This window comes from Prionailurus bengalensis, chromosome B2 (assembly GCF_016509475.1).
Source record: "Prionailurus bengalensis isolate Pbe53 chromosome B2, Fcat_Pben_1.1_paternal_pri, whole genome shotgun sequence".
Classification (NCBI taxonomy): Eukaryota; Metazoa; Chordata; class Mammalia; order Carnivora; family Felidae; genus Prionailurus; species Prionailurus bengalensis.
The window spans coordinates 62,595,955-62,618,620 of NC_057349.1; positions in this window are offsets into that span (position 1 = coordinate 62,595,955).

Genomic DNA, 22,666 nt, shown 5'->3' on the forward strand with positions numbered 1-22,666 from the left:
TTTAAATATATATCATTCTATTATGTTATATATTTTATATGTGACATTAAATCATATAATATTATTATTGTTTTTTTTTTAATTTTTTTTTTCAACGTTTATTTATTTTTGGGACAGAGAGAGACAGAGCATGAACGGGGGAGGGGCAGAGAGAGAGGGAGACACAGAATTGAAACAGGCTCCAGGCTCTGAGCCATCAGCCCAGAGCCCGACGCGGGGCTCGAACTCACGGACCGCGAGATCATGACCTGGCTGAAGTCGGATGCTTAACCGACTGCGCCACCCAGGCGCCCCATATTGTTAATGTTATTTAAACATAAAACAATCACCCTGAAACAATGTAGTTTTTGTAAATAAAATTCAATGAAAATTCTAAGCATGATCTACAACTAAAATATATAATTAATGTAGCAAAACCTAAGAATGAATATAGTGGAAAGGATATAAGGTAAGCAAAATTTTCCCAAATGTTTCATGTAGTTGGAAGTCACATTGACAGAGAAGAAAGGAGGAATCTCATTTAATAAATGTTGGGAGCAGGGAAAAGTAGAATAACTCAGTAGGAAAACAGAACATCTTAATAGACAAAATAATTGGCAACATGTTTTAAATAATAGCAGAGAAATAGATGACAGATTGTAAGTGCCAGGAAAAGCAAAGTGATTATTCATGAAATAGAAAAGTGTGGTTGAGCTTCCAAATTAAAAAAGGGAAAAAATAAAAAGAAATGGACAGCAAATTGATCCAAACTACAAAAATAAAAGAGAAAAAGCAATGTAAAGAAAATCATCAAACAAAACAAAATAACACAAATCATCAAATAAAAATGTATCAATCCTTAGAGAAAAAGGGAATAGAATAAACTCTGCCTATAAAAGCAAAGAGATTATTAGATTCATTTAAAAACAAACCTAGGAAAAGTATTGTTTATAAAAATACAATAAAAAATGTAAAATGTGTATTACAAATAAAAGATATAAGTAAAGAGATTCTATTCATATGGAACAAAAATAAAGACATCATAATATTAATTTCAGACTAGGTACAACTAAAGTTGAAACAACCAAGTAGAGTTAAAGAACAGTCTATAAAAGTAAAAAGGCATAATTCATAAAGATGATACAGTAGTCACAAACGTACACATGCAGTATATATATTAAAAATCCAAAGGCAATAAAGTCCTTGCATCATCAGAGCCCTGTATTTCTTTTCACCCTCATCTGAGGACAGTTTTCCTCCTTTTCACTGTTCATTTAGTTATTAGAACACACCTTCTCTTAGTTATTAGAATATATCAAGATATATATTAGAATATATCCATCTCAAACCTTTTCATTTGCTGTACCTTCTGTCTGGAATGTGCTTGCTATTAAGGGAAGGTTAAATGTTGTATTCCAAGTCATGTCTGCTTCTAACCAAGTTGTAATAACAAGAACCAGATTTACCTTCCAACTAAGACAACTGAAAAAGAAAACAGACAAAATATTAACAACAGTTTTTAAGATATTGGATATTAGGCAGTAACGGCAGTGATCACTAAGAGCCAGGAAACAAATGAGTATAGCTCTAGAATTGACTCATCCTACTGCCTTGAGAATGTTCAGTAGTGGAACAAAATTTTTTAAATGAAATTAAAACTCATCTGGAGTGCCTGGGTGGCTCAGTGGGTTGAGTATCCAACTTGATATTGGCTCGAGTTGTAATCTTGCAGTCATGGGATTGAGCCCTGTGTAAGACTCATACTGAGTGTGGAGCCTGCTTGGAATTCTCTCTCTCCCTCTCTCTCTCTGCCCCTCCACTGCTCATGTGCATGCTCTCTCTCTCTCTCTTTCTCTCTCTTTCAAAATAAACATTAAAAAAAAGAAATTAAAACTCAGCATATTGGTTAAACATCAAATTATGTTTGCCTTAAGGTAAATAATAAATCTGAAGAAATTATTCAGAATTAAGCCCAGAGTAACAAAGAGATTAAAAATATGAACAAAAGGATTTAAAATCACAGAGAAGAGTCTAAAATACATTTTACTGGAATTCTAAAAAGAGTAAACAAAAAGATAAAACCTGAGAATCTCTCAGAATTTTTTTTTTTACAATTCTAATCCTCATTTGGAATAAATCCAATGAATTCCAAGGGAGACTGCTGTACTCCATCCTCTGACTGATTCCTCAAGCGATCTTCACCACCACATCTAATCTAACAGAAATCCTGTTGGTCCTATCTTCAAAACGTTTCCAGAATCTGAACGTATCTTATTGCCATCACTACTGCAACTTCAGTCTTAAGTCAGTCATCTCTCACCTGAGCTACTGTAATCAATTTCTATAGTTCTCTCTGTTTCTACCCTTGCTTCCTAAAACCTATTTAGCAGCTGCTTAGTGACCCTTTAAAAACAGGTCACTTTTTGTCACTTTGCTTCAAATGTTGAATAAATATCCAATTCCTACAGTGACCCTACATGATGTGCCCTCTGTACTTCTCTAAACCAGTCTCCTGTTGCTCTATCTCATACTTGCTCCATTCCAGCCACACTGACCTCACTGTCATTATTCCAACACAATATTTTGGCTTATGTCTATTTGCTTCTTCTGCCTAGAATGCTTTCCCCCTACACGTCCATTTAGCCAATGTTCTTATTCATGTCTTCCTTCATTAACTATCACCTTCTTTAGGAAGCATACTCTAACTACCTTGTTTTCTGCTGCGGTTTGATCCATCCTCCCAGAAATCCTGATCACCTTTGCTATGATCTACCTTTCCTCCATTATACACATCTAACACACTGCTCATGATGTTTATTTTTTATTTTATGTCTCTTCCTTCTGCCACAAAATATAATCTTCTATGAAGGTTTTTGTCTTCATTCCTCCCCGATATATCCCAAATTCCTAAAAATGTGCCCAACATGGTGTAGATATTCAACATATTTGTTAAACAAATGAAATCCACAACAAGACTCATCATGATTAAACTACCAAAGACATTTTAGGCAGCTAGAGAGAAAGGGCATCAAAGGACTGCTGAGTTCTCAGCAACAAACAACAGAACCCCAAAGGCAGTGGAGTAAGGTTTAACTTTTAGATATTTAGGCACAGTGAAACTACTTTCCAGGAACAAGAGTAAAAGAAAAGCATAAAATGAGTTTTCACCTAAAGACATTCACTAAAAGAAAATCTAAAAATAAAAGTCAAGGTAAAGAAAACAACTCCACAAGATCTGGGAAGCAAGAAAAAACAGTGAAGAAAATGGTAAACATATGGATAATTTAAATACATACTAATGTAAAACAGTAGTAAGTGACAATAAAAAAGTAAAACAATAAAAAAAACATCCAATTTGTAGAATTTTTTGAAAAAAGAAACAGATTGCATGGTAACATTTGAACATAAGCCGCAAAAGAGTGGAATGGCTAGCAATGAAACATTCTAAACGACTTGATCCTCATGACAGAGGTTGACAAACTACAGTCCTTGTACTGAACCTTGTTTGCTTCCTATTTTCTTTTATTCTGAGACAATAGAAATTTATTCTATCAAGTTTGGGAGGCTATAAATTCCAAATGGTGGAGATAGCAGGGCCCTGATCCCTCTGAAGTTTCTAGAGAAGAATTCTTCCTTGCTTCTTCTTAGATCCTAGTGGTTACCAGCAATTCTTGGTGTTCCTTGATGGCAGCTGAATCACCCAAACCTCTGCCTCTGCCTTCCCATGGCCATCTTCTCTGCATGTCTGTTTGTATCTCTTCACCGCCTTCTCATAGGAACGCCAGTCATTAGATTTATGGTCCATCCCAATCCAGTATGGCTTCTCCTTAGCTTGATTATTTCTGTAAAGACTATTTCCTAGTAAAGTCACATTCACAGATACTGGAAGTTAGAACTTCCACATATATTTTTGTGGGGCACAGTTCAACTCACAATAGTCTATGTCTTGATATTCTATCTTCTGGGTCCTTGGCATTGGAGGAGGCTCCATCCTCTAGGTGCTTGGTGGCAGTACAACATCTATTTTTATAAATAAAGTTTCACAGGACACTACTACATCTATTTATTTATTTAATGTCTATGGATGCTTTCATACTGCAAAGAGAGAACTGTAGTTGCAAAATGACTCTATGACCTGAAAAGCCTAAAATATTTACTATCTGGCTCTTTATAGAAAAAGTTTACCAATGTCTGGTTTAAGGGGACCATAAAGATATTGACTATATTTATACTTTAAATTCCTGGAGTATGAACTGAAATAATAGGAAAAGAGATTATTCCCAATGCAATAGAGGCTGACAAATTCAAAGGAAGAAAAGAAAGGAGAGAAGGAAAGGAGAAAATAAAGTAAATAAATAACAAAGATAAACCAGAAGATTACCAATCAAAAGAAAGTTTATAAATACAAATTAATATCAATGAAATAAATTTTAAAACAAAAGAACATTGTTTTAACAAATTTAACTTATGCTATTTTCATAAATATTAAACTTTATATACTATAAATCCATCCACTAAAGAGATTCTAGAAAACATATTCTGGAATTAATAAAAATTTAATGAAAAAAGCTGGATACTATATTAATATTTCAAAAATCAATAACTTCCTAAAATTTCCAGCCCTAAGCACCTAGAAGTGGAAGCAGAAAATTTAAATATCAGATCAAAATATAAAGCTACTATAATAATGCATTATGGAATGAACAGTTGTATCTTAAAAGTTGATCAGCTTCCAGGAATATATTTTAGTATTTATGATAATTAACATGATAATTTTATAACTCAATGAAAGATGAATTAGTTAATAAATGGCTGCTCTTCCAACTGAGTATTCATTTGGAAAAAATTAAAATGTGATCTTTCTCCTATATAGTAATCCGAGACTAAATTTCAGATATGTTAAATATTTCAATGCATATAAAATTAAATCTTATAAGAAAATCTAAGATCTCCACAAACTAATGTTTAAGGGATATATTAAAAAAATCAATGCCTACAAGCTTGTACAAACTCTATATTAGGATCCAGTAAGGAAAGCAAGAAATGCATTGATTATTTAAGTGAAAGGAATTTAATATTCCAAATTGGGTGCACAGGTGTTGTGAGGGCTCAGTGAGCAAGAAGACATTGAGGTAACCCAGGGACAGTAATTGCAGGAAATATGTGCATGTGTGTGCACTCACTGACTCACTCTAGGGCTGGGAGAACAGAGGGAAGAGATTGGGCTTATCAAAACCCAGGGGCCCAGGGGTCCTATAAGCCTGGCCTCAGACTCTGCCTCAGACCCAACAGGAAGTAGGCTGCAAGGAGAAAAGTGGTTTGCAGAGTTCCAGCTCCAACATTTGGAATGACTTTGGACTTTGGAGTTAAAAAAAAAGTGTTTAATAACTTGTACATAACTTCGAGTGCTCTGTATGGCAAAAGAGATCATAAACATAGTCAATAGACAAACAACAGATTTGGAATAAGGACAAAATCATCATATACTTGGCAATCTATCCAATTACACACACACACACACACACACACACACACCAGAAAAAATGGGTTTTCACAGGGGTATATTTATTGTTACATTATTTGTAGTGGCAGAGAGAAAGAGAGAGAAAACAAAATTACTTTAATCAATATGAGAATGATTGAATAAATATGTTTACACATCATGGAATATCATGCAGTGTTTCATCATTAAATTGGTTCAGGTTGCAATAATAGTGAAGTAACAAGTATGAGAGTAGTCAAGGGCTGTGGAGGGTCTGAGATTTTACTCTACTTTCAAGCTAACAAGTTAGCTAAAGCATAGATGCTAGCACAAGAAACAAGATTCTTCGGTTAAAATCAAAGGACTTTATTTCTCATGGCACAACAGAGCACCTATTTCTATTTTCTAAGTGTGTTTTCTATTCAAACATCCTTGTAAAGATTGTCTGGGACAAAAGCTGCCACACAATGTATAGGAACATCATGGAGAACTGCCTCTAACGCCCTCCTGCATACAATAATTATAAATATCCAGGGCGCCTGGGTGGTTCAGTTGGTTAAGCATCCAACTTTGGCTCAGGTCATGATCTCATGGTCCATGAGATGGAGCCCTGTGTCGGGCTCTGTGGATCCTGCTTCAGATTCTGTGTCTCCCTCTCTCTCTGACCCTCCACCACCCATGCTCAGTCTCTCTCTCTCAAAAATAAATAAAAACATTTAAAAAATTAAAATAAAATAAAAAATTCTGAACAAAATGTAAATATTTTTTAAAAACTATCTAAAAGGAATGGACAGTGACCAAGAACAGGCAAAAATTGGAAGGAATTTATGCCTTGAAAGAATGGAAATGCATGGTTGACACCTACTTTTAGGTAGCTTTTTCCTGAGGGCCTACTTTAGCCCATAAGGAACAGAGACACTAGAACTTAAGCAGAAAACATTTTATTTGCCTGAGATGTCAAGGATAGAATTTGGGGCTGCCAGATAGAATGTGGGTCTGAAAACTGAGGAAAAAAAATCCTCAAAAGGAGGGAGCCATTCATTGGAAGAAGCCCCAAAATCTGTGGAAAAGAAAAAAAAAAAAAACTCCTTTCAAATCATTGGCTGATATGTAGCAATTTCTTACTTGACACATCCCCAAAGGCAAGGGAATTAAAAGCAAAAATGAACTACTGGGACCTTATGAAGATAAAAAGCTTCTGCACAGCAAAGGAAACAACCAACAAAACTAAAAGGCAACCAAAGGAATGGGAAAAGATATTTGCAAATGACGTATCAGACAAAGGGCTAGTATCCAAAATCTACAAAGAGCTCACCATACTCCACACCCGAAAAACAAATAACCCAGTGAAGAAATGGGCAGAAAACATGAATAGACACTTCTCTAAAGAAGACATCCGGATGGCACATGAAAAGATGCTCAACGTTGCTCCTCATCAGGGAAATACAAATCAAAACCACACTCAGATATCACCTCAAGCCAGTCAGAGTGGCCAAAATGAACAAATCAGGAGACTATAGATGCTGGAGAGGATGTGGAGAAATGGGAACCCTCTTGCACTGTTGGTGGGAATGCAAACTGGTGCAGCCACTCTGGAAAACAGTGTGGAGGTTCCTCAAAAAATTAAAAATAGACCTACCCTATGACCCAGGAATAGCACTGCTGGGAATTTACTCAAGGGATACAGGAGTACTGATGCATAGGGGCACTTGTACCCCAAAGTTTATAGCAGCACTCTCAACAATAGCCAAATTATGGAAAGAGCCTAAATGTCCATCAACTGATGAATTGATAAAGAAATTGTGGTTTATATACACAATGGAGTACTACGTGGCAATGAGAAAGAATGAAATATGGCCCTTTGTAGCAATGTGGATGGAACTGGAGAGTGTTATGATAAGTGAAATAAGCCATACAGAGAAAGACAGATGCCATATGTTCTCACTCTTATGTGGATCCTGAGAGACTTAACAGAAATCCATGGGGGAGGGGAAGGAAAAAAAAAAAAAAAGGAGGTTAGAGTGGGAGAGAGCCAAAGCATAAGAGACTCTTAAAAACTGAGAACTGAGGGTTGATGGGGGGTGGGAGGAAGGGGAGAGTGGCTGATGGGTATTGAGGAGGGCACCTTTTGGGATGAGCACGGGGTGTTGTATGGAAACCAATTTGACAATAAACTTCATATATTGAAAAAAAAAATCATTGGTTGACATCTAAATTGCACTTGTATAGGGGAGACTCCAAAGGCAGTAACAAGACATTGTCTATTGAAAATTTTAACTACTTATTATACATACGTATTATATAATAATCATATAATTTTAATTAAATTTTAATTAAATGGTTATATATTATTAAAGTTTAAATTATCACATGCTAAATATGTTGAACTCATTTAAATTATGTATTTTTCTCAGAAAGTCTATTTTTGTGCTCTAAAGTCATCTCTTTAAGATTTATTTTTAATTCTTGTCTTCACTTCCTCAAAGGGTTCTGTATGATCAGTTTGGCTTTCCTTTTCTGGGGTTACATAGTCCCCTGAAGTGTATTCTGATTTTGCTTTGCTTGCTCATGTTGTTTCTTCAACATGCAAATTGTCCATCACTGTCCCCAGTGAGTGTCTGTTCCGGTGGATCAATGGTGAATAGGCTGACCAATCATTACCAGTTCTGGGAGGGAGGGATTCTGAGTCAACAGGGGCAGAAAAGGGAACAATTAAACCCAACAGGTGGTTTCTGCCCTCAGCTTCCTCTCTACAAAGATGGTTAATATGTGACAAGCCCTCATAAGACCAAAGATAGCAAGCAAGCAAATTCATTGCCAGACTGTATCCTGTGCCCCCTCAGGGACCCACAGAAACACCAACATGTTTGAGTCCTGGAGTAAAGACAGGGTCTTTGAGCCATCTTTGGTATATCAGCTGTCCTAGGCATCAAGGATAATAATTTCTATCCTGAGGTTCATGACACCTCAATGTATCTGCTACCCTCTACCAGTTTGACTGCCCTGCTTGTTTGAGTTCACCAGAGAAGCAATGGAAGTAAGATATAGTCAAGCTACTAGAAGAACCGTATGTATTAATGATTTTACTAATTCTAATAGTCCCTTTAGCAGATAGTTTTATATTTCCTATGTATACAAAAGTATAAACTGCATGTGATCTCATTTTTTTTCCTTTTTATGAACAAGGGCTGAATCATTCATTTTGTTACTTTCCAAAACAACAACAACAACAACAACAACAACAACAAACACCAACCCTGTGACTACTAGTTCTATATAATTTGGCTTGAACCCAAGCTTTAGTGCAGCTTAACCACATCATTGCATTATGAAGAAAATGGAGACATTGCATTGTGTTTCCATGTAGGGATCAGATTTAGGCCTCAGTGTAAGAAAAGTTTAAGATATGTTTTAGGAGAGGGGTGCCTGGGTGGCTCAGTTGGTTAAGTATCTCAGGTCATGATCTCATGGTTAGTGGGTTTGAGCCCCGCATCGGGCTATGTGCTGACAGCTCAGAGCCTGGAGTCTGCTTTGCATTCTGTGTCTCCCTCTCTCTCTTTTCCTCCCCTGCTCATGCTCTGTCTTTCATTCAAAAAATAAACAAACATTAAAAAAAAATTTAAAGATATATTTTAGGAGATTTAGATCCAGTTCAGAAGCCATATATAAAATCTTAAATACCACACTGTTAGTTAAGAAATAAATACTTGCCACTGGGAGTCTTTCCCTACTAAGAATTGATTGGATTGGTTTATTATGGAAGTAATAGCCTTTTATTTTATTTCATATTTTATTGGTCTGTAAAAAATTCTTTTTACATATTTACAACATTATGAAGTACTACTGCTTTACATAACCACTCATGTGAAATGTTTCTCCTGGGGTTGTGCATTGTAGCAGCCCTGTCCATATATAACATTATGTAAATGTGTACATATGATCATGCATATATACTGATCACAATTTAGTGAAGTCTCTCTGAGCACCCCTATTGTTCAGGTGAATGCTATCTCCCCTTCTTTTTTTTTTTTATACCTTTCCCTACCTCTGCCAACTGTAAACCATATAATGACCCACTACGTTAGAAACCTCTTGTATTATTCCACATTTAAATAATCATGTTTAAATAATCATGTTTATACAAGATTTAAGTAGTTGTGTGTAATCTACAGAATTTTTGTAAAGTTTGTTTTATAGGAGATATTATACATTTATTTATTTCCTTATTGGTTGTACATATCTCAACGAATCATTTGGCATAGTTCTAATTTATTTCCTTTTTAAAAAAACTTTTTTATTATTCTAAATTTTATTATTAATTAATTATTTATATTTTTATTTATTTGGGAGAGAGCGCAAGCAGGGGAAGGGCAGAGGGATGAGGACAGAAGATCCAAAGCAGGCTCTGCACTGACAGGCTGACAGCAGCAAGACAGATGTGGGGCTCTAACAAACCATGAGATCATGACCTGACCTGAGTTGAAGTCCAACACCCAACCAATTAAGCCACCCAGGTGCCCCTAAATTTTATAAATATTTTTAAAATGAAACTTTCACCTGCGAGATACACAGATCTTCAATGTCTAATTAAATGACTTTGATGCATATACACACCCTTGTACCTAACACCTCAATAAGATATGAAATGCTTCCATCATCTTGGAAAGTTCCTGAGTGGCACCTTGAAGTCTGGTTTTGGCTATCACTGATAAGGCTGCTAAAAACATTTGCACACAAGTTTTTTGTGTGGGTAAATCAATTCATTTTTCTGCCCAAGACAAATGAATCAACTCACCACAGAAGTATTCAAAATAGCCAAAACTGGGGCGCCTGGGTAGCTCAGTCAGTTAAGTGTCCAACTTCGGCTGAGGTCATGATCTTGCGTGAGTTCGAGCCCCTCATTGGGCTCTCTGCCGTCAGCATGAGTCTGCTTTGTCACTTCCGTGCCCCTCTTTCTTTGCCCCTTCCCCACTGGTTCTATATCTCTCTCAAAATAAATAAACTTTAAAAAAAATAGCTAAAACTAAAATGATGGACCATATGAAGCGTTGGTAAGAATGGAGAAGACACTGAACTGTCATGTGCTATTGGTGGGAATGAAAATGGTGCAGTCACTTTGGAAAATGGATTGATTGCTTCTTAAACAGCTGAACAGACATTACTATAGACCCTGCCATTCTACTACTGGGGGGCATTGAAGGAAATGGATGCATTTGTCTATTGTCTAGGACTTAAGCATGTTGGTATTTCTGCGGTTACCTGAGGGGGCACAAGATGCAGCGTGGCAATAAATTTGCTTGCTTGCTATCTTTGGTCTTACGAGGGCTTGCCATATCTTAACAGTCTTGGTTGAGGGGAAGCTGAGGAACCACCCGATGGGCTTATTTGCCCCCTTTTCTGCCACTGTTGACAGAGAATTCCTCCCTCCTAGAACTGGTAATGATTGGTCAGTTTATTCAGCGGTGGGGACAGTGATGGAAGGTACAAAGCAATCTGAATAGTGAAGAAACATAACATGAGCAAGCAAAGCAAAATCAGAATACACTTCAGGGGACTGTGTAACCCCAGAAAAGGAAGGCTAAACTGATCATAGAGAATAAAGCATATTTTAAATCCAGAGAACAAACTGTTGATTGCCAGAGGGGAGGTGGGTGGGGGAATGGGTGAAATAGAAAAAGGAGATTAAGAGGTACAAACTTCAATTTATAAAATAAATAAGTCACACAGATGAAAAGTACAGTATTGGGAATACAGCCAATAATATTTTAATAATGTTGTATGGTGACCATATTTATCATTGTGATAAGCACTGAGCAATGTATAGAATTGTCAAATCAGTATGTTGTACACCTGAAAGTAATATGATTCGTATGTTAATTACCCATTAATAAAAAAAATAGAACAAAGCATTCTCTTTGAGGAAGAAGTGAAGAAACAAGAGAATTAAAAATAAATCTTTTTTTTTTTTAATTTTTTTTTTCAACGTTTATTTATTTTTGGGACAGAGAGAGACAGAGCATGAACGGGGGAGGGGCAGAGAGAGAGGGAGACACAGAATCGGAAACAGGCTCCAGGCTCTGAGCCATCAGCCCAGAGCCCGACGCGGGGCTCGAACTCACGGACCGCGAGATCGTGACCTGGCTGAAGTCGGACGCTTAACCGACTGCGCCACCCAGGCGCCCCTAAAAATAAATCTTAAAGAGATGACATTAGAGCACAAAAATAGATTTTCTAGTAAAAATATGTATACATTATTTAATTAAATTATTTTATATTGCATATGACTTAAACTTACTATAAATCTTAATATAAATTTATACTATATATTATGTAAGTTATATATATAATACACAAAGTAAATATATGAAATATATAAATATAAACTAAAATTTAATTAAAATTATGTAATATTATATAGTACATATGTATAATTAGTAGTTCAAAATTTCAATAGACAAACTAAAAATTAAGATGGTCACACCTGAGAACAGGTTTACCAGCCTGAAAAATAAAAACAGTCTAAAATACTGAGCAAAAACACTGTGCTGGAGAGAACAGAAGAGACAAGGGAAAGACTTCTCTGGAAACCTGGGAACTGTGGAGGTCTTTTCAGGGTACCGTCTGGACAAATCATGTCCATTAGAGTCTCCCTTTCTCATCACTTTCTTATGATGTTGATGCTTCTGGTATGGGAGCCAAACTTTGAGAAATACGAAGCCAGAACACCAAATAAGCTATCACAAAGGCAGCCTCTTTTGCTTTGTAAATGTAAGTTAGTTTTTAATATTAGAAACTTCATAAAAACCCATGTATAAAAAGTAAAAATTTAAAGATATTTAAAGCAAGAAAAATCATAGCAATAACGAGTTTCACCATACCAATGAATCCTGACATTTTTTCCAAAAGTACGTACACAGTACAAGAAATTTGGCATGAAAGACAATTATCCAAGTTGGTAAGATTGTATTACTTTTTAAGTCAAAAGTATAAAACTGATGCTAATGTGTACACTAGATTCATCTTCATGTACAGCTTAAAATAAACTCCCATAAAGTTGTGTCCATAGTGAATTTCTGAAACTAAGCTATATTTTCTACTCTGATACTTTTCGCTGTTGAACAGGATGTTTTCCTTTCAAAAATGAAGGAATATTCTAATCTAAAAGAATGGAAATATAAGATTGAACACTTAGGTGAAAAGCGTGTTTTTAAAAAGTGGATTTGATTAACACTTTTTGCATTGTTTACAATAAAGTACAAATTACACTGAACCCAAATCACAAAGCCTTAGGGTTTGAGGAACATCAGAGAGGAACACAGAGGGTCATAGCACTGTTTCTAATTTCTACAGGTACATGGATGGAGTGGCCTGCTTCTCTCTGGTATGAAAGAATCTATTTACATGTCTGTTAATATTTATTTTTAAAATCTCAACATTATAAATCAAAACCCAGCATTAATATTTCCTAAGCCTTTACTTTTGGCAGGGTGTTTACCTTAAGCTTTTTGTATTTAAAAGATCCTCACCTTTAATTTATCTGTAAAAATCCTGATGTCTTTCATGCTTGATTACCAGTGAGGTAGTATCACTGGTATACTGAATACCAACAGCCACAGTTGGTATTCTGGCCAGAAAAAAAAAAAAATGATGAGAAGTGATGAGGGAGCATAAAGCAAGCTGAGGGCAAAGTACAGGCTAACAGCACCCCACCACCCCATGTGGGTTATATGTGACATTCCTCAGACACTCCTGGCTGCCCAAGAACAGGGGAAAGAAAAGAAAGCAAATGATTGACTGATAGAGATTACAGTCATGTAGGACTGGAGTCTCCTTCAGTTTACTGCAAGAAAAAGGCAATCTTATCCATAGCATAATCTCCAGACACCTGTAGACTCTGTTTCTTGGAGTCCAAATATCATCCTCACCAAAATGTAAAGGGGTTTAAGTAATTGCCATGGTGGTCTGGGAAACAAAGGCAAATGTAAAATTAAATTCCCTTACTGCCTACAGCCCATTGACAAGTCCTTGAAACAGGCAGAGCGGCCTCCCTCCAGGAGCTCAGCTGTCTCAATGATAACACTTTGCTAGGTGCAAACATTACCCTGACACCCCCAGGATCCTGTAAGTCTACTTTAACGTATAAAAATTCTTTTGGAAACTTTCTTTATCTCAACTCCCCCAAAATATATGCTGGCAATCATACTGCAAGCTTATGGCCCCCCGATACACATCTGAAAGTTCTCATGACTAAGGTTTTACTAAATGGTAATAAATGGCATTTTCCTAACGACAGCTAGCCCCTCAAGGTCCTGAAAACCTTGCTTCCAAACTCCTTAGAGACTTACGTGTCCCTAACCCCCTCCCAACCTCAGGGTATACAATCAATTCACTGTCACAATCCCAGTGCAGCTTTTTCTGCCCACACGTTCTGTCCCTGTGCTTTAATAAAATCACCTGTTTTGCACCAAAGATGTCTTCAAGAATTCTTTCTTGGCCATCAGCTCCAAACCCCACCATCACCCAAAACCCCATCAAGGAGTATATCAATTACTAGTTTGTTGGGTACAGTTAAGAGTTTAAACAGAGGTACACACATATGCTATACAAGATGGATTCTAGAATGCATGTTGATTGCTGGAACACGCCATTATAGATCAAGTGGCTTACAATCAGATAAAGAACTTCTTTGTAGCAAAGGTCACAAATTATCTGTGGAGAAGATGCTGAAGGATTTTGGAAACAATGTCTGTACCAGCCAAAGGTAGACAGGAGTCTTGCTGATGAGGGCTGGTGATATTATTGACCTCACACACTGTCATTCAGTCATACAATTTGCTTTTGTGAGAGCTCATGAGTAAGCCCATTTATGAAATGTGACTTCCTCAAAGGTGTGGAAGGATTTTGTCTTGCAGGTTGTATTTGTTTTTGTAATCTCAGCATCGCCTGGAGTCTGGCATACAGTAAAAGTTCACAACATGTTTCTGCTTGAAAGAGCTTTGCATTTGGTAAGTCATCATGACTCCTTATAATAATTACTGCTCTCAGGCAAATAATGTCATAGGAATGTTGCTGTAAATGTAAAGAAAGATTTATCTTGAAATGTTAACATAGCCACAGCCACACCTCCTCAGTATCTATTAACTGAAGGTTGAACAAAACAGTAAGGTCCCAACACTTTCAAAAATCATAGAATTTTTGAAATAATCACACAATTCCTTTTCACAGAAAACATCTGCTACATGCCTATGTGCCTAAACATTCCCAACAGTGACGATTTTTATACAGGGAGGGTGGGGGAACATAAATGGATGGAATCGATTTAGCAAGCCACCATTCCAGCTATTAAGACAGAGAGACGGGTAGTAGCTTCTGTTTGCAGGAACACCAGTGTGTAAAATAACAGCAACTATCTTTTATTGAATGCCTACTAAAAGTCACGTATCACACTAGGCACTTTACATATGGTATTACTAATTCTCACAGCAAGCTGCCCCAGATCACAGTTAATGAGCGACTGAGCCAAATACAAGCCCAGGATCTGCCAGATTCCTAAGTCCTGTACTTTCAGGTTGGTGGGCTTCTCTGGGGGCTGGGGCTGTTCCAGCACAACAAGAGATCAAGAAAAATTGCTGAGCAGCATCAAACAAAAGGTGTGGGTGATATGCTCAGACTGGATGGAAATCAGAAACACAGAGACTGAGACAGAGGGCTACACAAAAACCGTGTCTGAGGAGAACAACCAAGCACGGTTACTCATTCTCCTCATGAAGTATTACTCAAGCTTTTGGGAGAGTTATGTAAATGGCTATGCAGAACTGGAAAGCCCTCTGGGGGGTTCCTGAGGCTACACCCAAGGCATTCCCCTTGGCCCTACTCTCTCTTTTGTGGGATCATCTAGAAATCTATAGATTCCAATTTCACTTTCCTTTAATGATTCTAAAAATGCTTAGTCTTACAAATATGATATTTATATCTCTATTTCAAAAGGACAGTCAGAATAGAAAGCATAACTTTGATGTAGCTGTGATTTTTATGTTGTGAGAGCAAACCCCGTTTTTTGTTTGGTTTTTGATGACTTCATTTAAAAATTTATAGTAAAGGAACAAATTCATATCTAGCTTTGAAATGAGTTGTTTAGATGCATTTTTCAAAGTTGTTTTAATATATACTGAAGGAAATGATGACCCTTTTACATATAAACAACTTGGATCAAGGCAAAAATTTGCAAAAGCTATAAAGAAATTCAGGAGAAAGAGTTGACTGTGACAGAAAAGGTGAGAAATCACTTTTCCTGAGTAGAAAAATAGAGTCATGCTGGGAAATGTGGAGCCTCTACAATTGAAATTTCTTCTTTTTCTGTCAAACTAAAGAGAAGAGAAAGATAGTTTTGAAAGGGAGAAACACAAAATCCTCTGAGGAGATTACTTCAACAGCTAAATAGAAGAGGTTGAGATAAAAGACAGTTACCACGTTGAGAAATACTCCTGGGGGTCATTCATCTTTGATGGTGTGAAATTGTATTTTTATACCAAAAATTGACACCTGAAGTAACATGGATGAAAAATTAGAGGTTCAGTTTTTAAAGCTTTAGGAAAAGATTAAGACTAAGAAGACATAAAGGTAAGACAGAAAAATAATTCACTATATTTACATGTCTTTAAATATCACCACACTCATTTACCCTGGTCATGCATGATACACTACCTAATTTTAATTCCAAATTTCAGAAAGAAAAAAAAAAAACTATTTCTGAATGGAAAAGCTCCTTGGACCGGGACTATGCTTTATATATCTTTGTAGCTCTCTACTTCTGTTCACTGGCAGCCCACAGGAAATGTTAGTAAATGAATGGGGAAAGAAATCTGTGTTTTTCATTCAACTGCTCCTTTGGAAAGCCTATCCATTTGAACTCTAGGCAAAGAAGCCAGGGTCCAGGGCCAAACTCAAAAGACTTCTTGGAGCATGTATTTGCATATGTGATGCTATTGGGTTGGAAGTGTGGCCAATTGGAGATTATATGCATCACCCAAAAGTATTTTTTTTATGTTTATTTATTTTTGAGAGAGACACAGAGTGTGAGTGGGGGAGAGGCAGAGAGAAAGGGAGACACAGAATCTGAAGCAGGCTCCAGGCTCTGAGCTGTCAGCACAGAGCCCTACGTTGGGCTGAACTCATGAACAGTGAAATCATGACCTGATCAGAAGTCAGATGCTTAACCAGTTGACTGAGCCACCCACGCGCCCCACACCCAGAAGTATTCAAATTAATTTTAGGTTTAAAACCCTGTGCGTTCCTAAGGCTGTAGGTATGTATATCAGTCCTTGGTGACATTGAGTGCCTACTATATTCTGGGTGATGTGAATCCTTTTGATAACTCAGCAGGTTAGGTATGTGAGCCCATTTTACAGATGAAGAAATAGGCTTATAGAAGCAAAATAATTTGCCCAAGTTCACCAAGCTACTGAATAATTCAGGTTGGATCTTGACTCAGGTCTGTCTTTTCTACTTTAACCATTGTTGACAGAAGCAAGCTTGTTGGAGGTGTATGAGGAAACAGAAACTTATGTAATAAATTACAAAGTCCAGCCTCTAAAGTGACAGCAAATGTTTCATTTAATTTTACTTTGGTTTTGTACCTCACAATGATGATATGCATACAATATTTTATTCACTTTAAAAGAAAAAAAGCTTTACAAGTGTTATTTTTGAATTCACAATGTTCCCATGAAGAACTGAAGAGAAAAATTTTTCACTTTTTACATTTAAGTAAACAGAAAAACAAAAACCTAGAAGACAAAGGCTATAATGCAGTCTTTTCAAACCAATCCAGCAAGGGAGCAATGTGAAGAAGGTGGAACACAATGGCTTGGGCTTCATAATTAGTGCTCTAACCACAATGTGCTGCCACTATGCTTGAAATAACTGGGATGTTGTACTCTTGCATTTCATTATTGGGAGTTTTGAAATAAAATTTGAAGAAAATAAGATCTCTAAAAAATAGAATCGTTCATAGTGATGATTTACATTACAAAAGTTTTTTTAAGTCTCAAAAATATTTACTCTCTAGGGTTTCTTACACTCTAAGCTTTCATAATACAATTCAACACTTGTTTTTGAATCTATTAGGTACTGGAACCTACAGGTTGAGATACAGGATTATTTCTTAAACATAAAGTGTGTGGAGACTTGATAATTGAAGAGTATTATGAAATAAAGGAAAGCTATCTTAGAAATAAAATAGTTGGGGCACCTGGGTGGCTCTGTCGGTGAAGTGTCCAACTTCTGCTCACGTCATGATCTCACGGTTGGTCAGTTCAAGCCCTGCATAGGGTCTGTGCTGACAGCTCAGACCGTGGAGCCTGCTTCAGATTCTGTGTCTACCTCTCTCTCTGCCCCTCCCCCACTCACACTCTTTTAAAAATAAACATTAAAAATTTTTAAAAAAAGAAATAACAATAGCTAATAAATATTGAGAATTTACCACCTAAAAAGCACTATACTAAGCATTTCATACTAACTTATTGCCTCCAATAATCTTATGGAGGGAATAGTATTATCATCCCAATTTTATAAATGAGGAAAGTGTGTCACAGAGAAAAATTACTAGCACTCACAATTTTCAACCCTGGAGTCACACTTATAATTCTCTATGACCAAGACAGAAATAGTACACAAATATTAGAAGCATAAGGTACCTTACAGATCATTTTGTCCATCATTTCTCCTACTGGGCTCCATATAAGAAGATATGGGTCAAACAGGTCCCTGGACAAATAGTTTTTGGAGATATTTTTTCTCTCTCTCAGTCAATCACAACCTCAGATCGTTTGAATTCTTTTACAAGTTTTATCACCTCAGAATAAAAGTTTATTCATTAAAAAACAAAGCTATGAAACAACATGCTAAAGGAATTTGAAAAAGTTCTTTTCATATATGTTAACAATCCCCCTTCTGTAATTTTATATTTTGATGTCATTAGCCAACTTTTGTTTAGCAAAACTACCTTAAGCAAAATGATTGAATAATTAAAGATTGGCAAACTATGGGGCACCTGGGTGTCTCAGTCAGTTGAGCGTCCGACTTTGGCTCAGGTCATGATCTCGCGGTGTGTGAGTTCGAGCCCCACGTCGGGCTCTGTGCTGTCAGCTCAGAGCCTGAAGCGTTCTTCAGATTCTGTCTCCTTCTCTCTCTGCCCCTTCCCCACTTGTGCTCTGTCTCTCTGTCTCTCAAAAATAAATAAATGTAAAAAAAAATTTTTTTTTTAAAAAGATTGGCAAACTACAACTACCAATCCATTCCAAGAGAAAAAATTTTTTTTACATTTAAGTTATAAAAAGAAAGGAGACTATATGATAGAGTCCTTATGTAGCTCTGCAAAGCTTAAAATATATACTATCTGGTCCTTTGTAGAAAAAGCTTGCCAATCCCTAGAGTAATCAAACACTGAAAGGGCAGGTACAATCTAAAGAGGTTTTTCTTACCCAGTGTAAATATGAGATTGTTTTATCTAGTCCACTACTGAAGTAACTAATTTACAGAATTAAGTAGCAGTTACATCAAAATGTTTACTACTGAGTGTATTTAGCTTTGGCAGGCAAAAACATCATTCTACAAACTCCGAAGTACAAGAAATAGAATTTATTTCTATAACAACTTACTATTTCTCATTCTACCTAGGGAGTTGAAAGTTAATGTCAATCTGGGATTCCCTTCTTTTTCCCAGGACTGAGATTAATTTTGAGAGGACATTTGGTTACAGAGTACCACATGCTGGTACTGGTGAGACAGGCCCTACCCTTTCTGCTCCTGGGTTACTGGTCCATCTCAACTCTTATGCAGCCCTGCTTCCCACCCACGAGGCTCATTCAGGACTTTCCTCTAGGTTACTTCTTTGCCACTAAGGCCAGGATGGGCTCACTAAATAGAAGCTAGTTTCTTTCTGCTTGGATTATCCATTGCCTGTAATTGTTAATATTTGCTTGCCTCATGTCTTAGGCTTTCCCTAAGCTTTAAAAGTTATCCCTCTTAGCTTCACTATATTCTGCAATACATCTTTTATCGCATTTGTTAATTTTCTATTTTTGAATTTATTTGCTCCATGGTTTCTAAACACCTTTTGAGAATAGGTACCATTTTGTTTCTTCATTTATGCATCTCCTGTTTATAGCAGCTGCTGATACATATCAGGCCAAAAATATTGGTTAGTGTTAATGACTCACTAAGTATGTCCATTACAGAAGACTTTCCAGACTTGATTATAGTTTTGTCAGCACTTGAGTTCTTGTATACATCAAAAATAAACATTACATTTCCCTTATTCTTTTACTTCCCTTACATCCAATGAGACTTTGTTCATGTTCGTATAAATATTTACACACACACACACACACATACCCCTGAGGTCTTTAAAATTTCAATGAGTATAGTAGAAAGAGGAACTAGAACTGGTGAGGACATTAGATATTACCAAATATGATGGGGCTTTTCATTAAATATTAAAATAAGGTCCACAATAGCTTCTGGCATATGGTAACCACTAGTTGGGTAGACATTGAATGAACTTTGTACAAACATGACAATCATTTATTTTAGATACACATTTTATCTTGGCCTACAAATACCCTAGCTCTTGATGTGGAAATGAAACAGTTCGAAGTTCTCCCTAATTTCTCCAAGTATTAACTTTGTTGCCTGCTCATCTGCTATCTTGGCCTACAAATACCCTAGCTCTTGATGTGGAAATGAAACAGTTCGAAGTTCTCCCTAATTTCTCCAAGTATTAACTTTGTTGCCTGCTCATCTGCTATCAAAAATGTACAGAAGACATCGCTTTATATACCTGTCAAGGAGCTCAACACTGATTTGAGTACCATCCAGCAGCTTCAATGTAGAGCTGAAGCAAATAAAAGCCAATGAGGGAAACATACAGAAAGCTATATCCCTGACTATACCAGCTTACTTCTCCACAGAATTATCCTTAAATTATGACTTAATATTTTCTTACTGGCTTTGTTCTGAGAAGAAAGTTTGGACATGCCCTGTAAAATCACAATTGAAGATTATGGGTGGTTCTAGGATAATGTGTCAACTGAAATTCAGTTAAACACAGAGGTATGTGTCTAGGCCTGTGTCCTAGGCAGCACAACAATCTGACAAACTGAGCAACCTGGTCACTTTGGAAGTGGTCTCTGCTGAAAAAAAGGGTACTTAATCAAGCAACACCAAATACCTGAAATGCTCCTTAAAAGTACTTACCTCACACCACTTCAGTTCCATGCACAAGTAGCCTTCTGATGATTACATGAAGAGAGGATACGTTGTGATTTGGAGATGTGACCATTACAGTTACCGGAGTGTTTTCCATTGTAATTCTAACCTGACAAAAGTGATTTTTAAAAATGTATTCATGGTATCAGATACATACAACTTTAGTAAATATTGATAAGGTCCAGTTACTGCCAAGAACCACTCAGCTAGCTACAAATTCCTAGACCAAGTTCTGAAAAGATAGGGACTCTCTTCTTTAATCCTAGAAAATCAGCAGCTGTCATCCAACACCTGGTATATGTAGGAGCTTGGATAGTTACTGAGTGGAATGAATAAATGATGTGCACATATTGCTAATTCATTGTGAGGCTGACTGATAGCCCACTATATTTCCTTCTGTTGATCCCAAATTGTCTCCTTGAATAGGCCTTCCTATTTAAATTTTAGCAAAGACATTTGTTCATTGTTAACATTCTTTATGTAAGAATTCACAATGTAACTTCCTTCTAAATTCTGGTGCCAGAAAAAATTAACTCCAGGAAAAATTAAGTGCTTCCTTTTATCCGGTGTAAAAACTTCATCATCCATCATAGTCTTTTTGTCGTTGTTGCCAGGAAATTCAAAGATATATTTACGTATAATGGCAATGATTATTTTATCTTCTGATAAGATTTCTTTTAAATAATACCTCATTGTTCTAATCTTTTGTTACATTTTAACATATTGCTATTTCTAAGTTTATCCATCTTAAACATCTACTGACTTTCCATGGTAAAAAAGAACTTTGCCTGCTTGAGACCATTTCTCCTTGCTTTCTTTTCTTCCCTCAACTCCCAAGTTATTAGTTTTTATGACGCTTTGTTGGTTACCTTTATAACTTTTTTTTTTCTTTCTTCTCTGCCTCCTCTATCAGAGACAGTCTCTCTCCTTTCTTCACGTCCTCCACCCCTCACCAATCTCCTGTGAAGTAAGGATATAAATGCCCTCTCCCCTTAGGTCTTCTTCCACCTCCTTTCAATCTTCCAATTTTTAACAGCTGTCTTTTTACAGTGTCAAGGTTGATATTTACATTCAGCACCATAATCAATGTCTACTGTGCTCTATGGATTAATTCTAAAACAGTATATTACTGCAACTATGTATATTCACTGAAAAGTTCAGCAGTATACTTTAAGCATTCTTGTATTCCATGTTGTTTTCCTGGAGCTCCTACTTTTCTTTCCCTTTTACTTAAAAAAAAAAAAAGAATATGCATTTTTATTGCCTTTGGCATAGTGGCACCGTGACAGAAGTCAGTTCCAGGGTCCTCATTTTGCCAGTTCCCGGCTGCATGTCTGAACAAGTTAATTACTTGCTTGAAGTTTGCATGGAATAAGAGGGCCTTGACTTTTTAGAAAGCCATCACTAGGGATGATCTCTAAGTTAGGCATTTTCAGAGGACTTCAGAGAAAGTATGTCCTTCATTAGTGAAGTCACAAAACTCCAATCAGCGTCATAAAATATAAATTTAAAGCCATTCCATGACTGAGGGGTTGGGGAAACTTTGTTAAAGTAAACTTCTAAATAGGCAAGAAGCAAATGTATAGAATCTAAGAAGAAAAAAAAAACATATTTAAAAAATAGAACTAGCCAAATGAAAAGCTAAGAGTTGCTCTGACATAAATAATAACAGAAACTAATCCTAGCAGTAACAAAATGTATATTTAGTATTCAAGACAAATAGGGCAATATTTTCATAATAAAGCAAAATAAATCTTAAAAGTAGGCCAAACATACATTCCCCTTAACCTAATGGTTTATATAGGCTTAAATCATGTATTCAGACTTAAAGATTCTAACTAGCAAATTTGCCTGTCAACTGAGTGCCTTCCAAGTGCAAGGAACTATTCTAGGCACCAGGGACGAACTTGAAAACCCAGACAGGTGTTCAAGGACTTA